The 5,782-nt window shown below is 38.2% G+C and overlaps 1 long non-coding RNA gene across 1 annotated transcript; it reads left to right on the forward strand.

Moving 5' to 3' along the window:
• The first annotated feature begins 1,073 nt into the window (after positions 1-1,073).
• LOC115921630 lies at positions 1,074-5,431 on the forward strand. Its single transcript, XR_004063006.1, has 3 exons — positions 1,074-2,774; positions 3,112-3,225; positions 3,497-5,431. It is a non-coding gene; the product is annotated as an uncharacterized LOC115921630 (long non-coding RNA).
• The last annotated feature ends 351 nt before the right edge of the window (positions 5,432-5,782 follow it).

Consider the following 5,782-nt stretch of genomic DNA (forward strand, 5'->3'; position numbering starts at 1 on the left):
TAAGGATTGTCGACCTGATCCGTATATTGAAGTTGGAACATTCCATGAACCTTGCAAAGTGCTCATTTTTTGACTGGGTTGGAGTAGGAGACAAGGTACTTCACGGTGGAAACCATCACTCTGAAGAAGACACTCAAATCAGAGATCAAGCTTGAACGTGACAATGAAACATGCAAGTATTTAAGTAAAGACTCTACAAAATAATTAATCCATCCTAACTTTTATAACTTTTATAACTTTTATAACTTTTATAACTTTTATAACTTTTAAACTTTTAAACTCTTTTTTTGCCATAATGTCACTATGCTTTTCTAATTCTTTATCAGTAAAAATTTCGGTATTTTAATAAGCTGGGAATTGCCTCGACAGAACCTTTATTTGGTTCTTTTGCAATTTCCATTTCATGTACATTATCTATTTCCTTGATTTCTTACTCTTGTCTTTACTTCTCTTTTTAATTGTGTGTTTAAAGTTCAATGTATACTGTGTATCCTACATGTAAATATGTTGTCAATGTACAATGTTTTTCAATGTACTTTTTTTAAATGGACTTGAATAAAATAAAATTTAATTTAATTGAATTGAAAGAAGAGGTTGATATCATGGTTATATATGGAATATCAAAATGGGAAGGTTAATGATAATGAAAGAATACTAATATCGGGACGCAATGCTGGAATGTTATTGTTTGGTAGTGATAATGCGTTTTAGTTGAGTAGGTTATTCACTATGATGTAAGTTGTTTGAGTCAATGAAAATTGGAGTACGACCAGTACGATTAAATCATATTTAGTACGATAATAAGAGTGAAATACGATCTTAAAATACAATTTTTAATCTTTTTTCCCCCAAAAAAACAAACACGGAATCGCATAGAAACATGTACGAGTAAACCCCTGCAACCCCAACAAAAACTGTGCTTTACAATTTTCTCATTAAATTTTAATGAAAGAGCAAACATATTTCTGAAATTCTACTGGCCCTGGGCTATTTTGAGCAACCCCTGACTGCAGGGGGGGGGGGGGGGGGCTGTCGATATTTGAAAATGCAAAGGTTAATTTGCATAAATTTTGAATATGCAAATTTCATGTTATTTTCTTTAATATGTATTATATTGTTTTTTATTTCTTATTATATCTCGAGGGCTTAAAACCAGAACTGTCTATGTCCATTTTTTGTGAAATTGAGTTAAGTCCACCAAAGTACTGTATATTCATTTCAGTTTGTGTGCCAGAACTGTCTATTCCCATGTATGTCCATTAGCCATTTTACTTTTCATGTCCAGACTGTTTCAAGTACTTTCATGCATTCATTAAGAATTGCGCAGTACTTGCAGTTTTCTACTAATTAAGCAGATTAGATTCCCTATGCAGCTTCCACTGATTGTGGCCAAGCAACACCATATCATTGCCCGGAAAAAACGTAATGATGAATAAAAAAGACCAATGTGCAACATGTACGAAGTATGACCAGTTGTCGGGAGAACAGAAGGAGAATTTCATGGAAACCCATCTCGTGCGAAAAACAAAGGCTTAAGGTTCCAAAGCAGTACCCTTGCATCGTGTAGGACAGGAAATCATTGTGAATAAGATGGAGCGCAAAAGAGGACAAGCTTACAACAAGAAATATGCTGATGACTTTGACTTGACTTTGACTTCATTGTATCATCAGGAAAGAGCAAACATCATGCAACTTGCAAGGTATGTCGCCAAGATTTGTCAATTTTGCATGGCGGTTGTAATGACATTGTTGTTCATTGCAAATCAAAGCAACACATCACTGCTTTCCAGTCTGAATCGTCGGCATGAAAAATAACATCATGGATGTCAACCTCCAAGGATTTTAATATAACTAGAGCTGAGTGCTTATTTACATCATTTTATTTGGAGCACAATATTCCTCTGTCAGCTGCAAGTCACATGGGACCATTGTTGAGGAAAACCTTTCCTAATTCTGAGGAGGTTAAGAAGTTTTCCAGTGCAAGGACCAAACTTGTTGTCTTGTGCGTGAAATGGCAAAAGATGAACAAGGACAGATCGTTTCAGACATGAGAGCACGGCCATTTGCAATATCAACTGATGGGAGTAATGTCAGCGACAGTAACTATACCCAATTGTCATCAACTACCATGATGGTAAGCAAATTTCTTGTACTCTGCTTTCCCTCCCAACCTTAGAAATGGCAGGAACTGGTGGAAATATTGCACAATTGCTCATAACAGAGCTGCAGAATCATGATATCTCATGGGACAATTGCACATCATTGGGATAAGACAATGCATCAGGCATGACTGGTGTACACAAGGGAATTGGGGCATGCCTCAGAAAGTGTCAGCCAAACCTCATTGTGCTTGGTTGCCCCAATCAACTAATTGATCTTGCTGCCAAAGCTGTGTCATCTGCATTACCATATTCAATTGACTCGCTCCTCATTGATGTGTTCTACTATCTGGAAGCCAGCGTGAACAGGAAATTGAATCTCAAGAAGTTCCAGATGCTAATTGGGAACGAAGCTAGTGCAGGCAATTCTGAAACATGCTTGTACGAGATGGCTGAGCTTGGGCCAATGCTTGCCAAGATTTATCTAGCAAAGTGTCAGCCCAGCAGTAGAAGCCTACTCAACAGACCAAGCACAAGACGCCTACTGAACAGACACAGCAGAAGAAGCCTACTCAACAGACCAAGGCAACCAAGAATAGTGTCCAGACTGCACTTGTTCCAAAGAAGCCAACTCCAGCTGTGAAAAATAAACCTGCTCAGGGATCTCAACTACAGGTAAGGCTAGAAAATGTATTACTACAAGGCATCTACTCCTTTTCATTCCATTTAAATATGGCCATCATTAAAATTACCAGATTTGAATAGATTATCCCTAGCAGTAGAGAGCTTTCTTAATGTTTGAATTAATCAGCTTTTACTCCTCAAATTGGCAATAGTTATTTTCATTTTACATTGTAAAATAGTTTGAAAAAAATAAAAAACTACATGAACCAGAATGGTAATTGCAAAATTTAATTTAATGTGTAATTAAATTGTTTGCTTATAAATTAAAGTCATTATCAATAGTGTTGCAGGCATCGCATGAAGTTTTTAAACTTGTCTTGTCCTACAGGAAAAGCCTCCTCACCAAACCAAGATGACTGCACAACTCCAAGCATTCCGCATTCCCAAGAAGGTGTCTGCAGATCCACCACATGTGAGCAAACCTGCCCAGTCTCAGACCCAAGTGAGTACAAAAGTTGATCATATATACAGGGTGACAGTTAAATATGTACCTTTTCATCATTTTTTCTTTCTTATTTTTAGTTCATTTACTTGTTAGCTCTTTCTCTTCCAATCATCTTCACTCCGCTGTTCAGTTTACAGATATAAACATTTATTCAATAATGCTAGTCATGTGCCAAGATTTCAAATGTAGTGTATCTTTTTAATTGTAAACAGTGTCAGTAGTCTTATTTCTTTCTCATATGGTAATCAATAATTTTTCTTCCTCCCAGGTTCAACTTCAAGCACCACAGCCACAACACAGTAGACCATCTTCAAGCTGTACTACTCGGGGAAAAACGACAAGTGAGGGACACTTCGGATACACCTAGCAAGAAGCAGAAGACTGGGAAACTTGTCGGCAAGGCAACAGGCTCAACAGTGCTCAAGGCTGGAACTTCCAGTCATCCCAGTACGATTTCTAGTAAAATGACTGGAAATGAAAAAAACAAGATGTGGAGAAAAGAAGAAAACAAGACAGACAGTAAAGGATGAAACAAGACAGGAAAGAATTCTGAAGTCATTGCACTCAAACCCAATATTAGCCATTGCACATTTTCTCAGCCACAGCATCATTGCGTCTGACAAGAAAAGTGTCATCTTCCAGATGAGAAGTCCTCTGATACACAAGCTGAAAGGAATACAAGAAAGTCTACTGCGTGACTTGTACAGCCAATTGTAGCTCCACAAGCAATCATTGCAGCCACAGACTTGACCCTTCTGGACTACAAGAACAAGGAGAATCTTCGTGAAGAATCTGAAATGGTCATAGGAAGCGCAACAAGAGAAATTGTGAACACTTTAGATGAGTCTGATTGCCATAAGTTTTATGCAGCAGTGCGTTCATATTACACCAAGGCATGTGACTACATTGTAAGTAAGTTTCCATTCAAGTCTGATGTTCTCATCCATGTGCAAGTGGCTGACATTGCATGTCAGAAGGATGCCAAATTAACTTCTCTAAATTCTTCATCAACAAGTTCCCCTGCATGCTGCTTCAGGAAGAAGAAGACAAGCACAGTGCCCTAGATGCTCTGGAGAACCAGTTTCTTATCTATCAACTTGCTCAGCTTCCGTACTTAGTGCAAAATGAGGAATCTACTGACAAGCAGTGGACAAGTATGATGACAGAGAAGAATGCTTCTGGTGAACTGTGCTATGACAGACTTGCAAGAGTAATGCTTGGGATTCTAACCATACCCCATACCAATGCTGAATGTGAAAGGGTCTTCAGTCAGGTGCGAAAGAACAAAACTGACTTCAGAGGGTCCATGAGCAACAAAACTCTAGAAAGTGTCCTTATTACTAAGGCTCGCCAAACAACACCCTGCTACATGAGGGAATGTGACTCTGATTTTCCGAAGAGAGCAAAATCTGCAACATACAGAGCTCTAAATGAGTAGTATGGGAGTGTCAGGGAAGGCAGGTAAACCTGTGTTTTTCTCAGAACTCATTTTTCTAATTACTCAACTACCCATTTTAAAAGGTTGAATTTTATGGGAAATGGTCCCTAAAATAGGCTCAGATTGCACCAGAGAGCATCTAGTACCCCGGCTAAAGAGACTTCGTGCTCGTGATGTTCGCTATGCGCACATGATATTCAGTTTTACTTTAAATGTTACTAATTGAAAATTCCAAATGTTGGCAGCTATGCCAGGCCAAGGTAGTTGCTGGAAAGAGGACTTTTGTCTCGGCTTCCTTTGATTTGCAAAGTGAATGTGGCTGCAACGTTACTCTATGCCATCCAGAACACACATCTCAAAGTCATCGCACACAATTTTCTGGAGAGTGGGCATTCCCACATGGAATGCAATAGCATGCATTCTGCTATTGAAACAGAAAAAAAGAACATCAATGTCTTCACAATGCATGACTGGGTAAAAAATCTTCCACAAATTAAGACGTCGGCTTCCATACAAGGTCATAAACATGTGCCATGGAGACTTTTATGATTTGAAAAAACTCTCACAGCAGATCATGAATAACAAACGCCCAGACGAAGATGGACACGTCTTCAACTGGCTACATGTAAAGAGCTTCCAATACAGGAAGGAAGAGCAAGGCACCATCTGCTACCATCTATAGCTACTTGGATGACTACGAGAAGATAGATCATCAGTTCCACGTAATCTGGACCTTGTCTACCAAGAGAAGCATTAAAAAAAAAACTAAACCTTAAGAAGAAGGATCTCATCAACTTGTGCAATAGCCTAGCTATTCCTGAAGAGTTCCATGGATGGTATTTGGCACTCCCATTTTGTAAGTTTTTGACATTGACAGGGTCAAAAGGTCATGGCCTCCATGTATGATGTTTGACCAAGTATTATTCATAAGTTAATGGCATTGAACATAACTACTTCATTTTGTCAGATTTTATGCTTGCAATCAAACTACTTTCAAATGCATTTTTACTCAAAATGGCATATTTGGACATAGACAGTTGTGGTTTTAAGCCCTCAATCTATTGTTTTATTTCTAATGTATTGTTTTGTTCTGGAATACATCAAGTTACTTTGAGA

Source organism: Strongylocentrotus purpuratus, unplaced genomic scaffold (assembly GCF_000002235.5).
Source record: "Strongylocentrotus purpuratus isolate Spur 01 unplaced genomic scaffold, Spur_5.0 spur5_scaffold_10, whole genome shotgun sequence".
NCBI classification, from domain to species: Eukaryota; Metazoa; Echinodermata; class Echinoidea; order Camarodonta; family Strongylocentrotidae; genus Strongylocentrotus; species Strongylocentrotus purpuratus.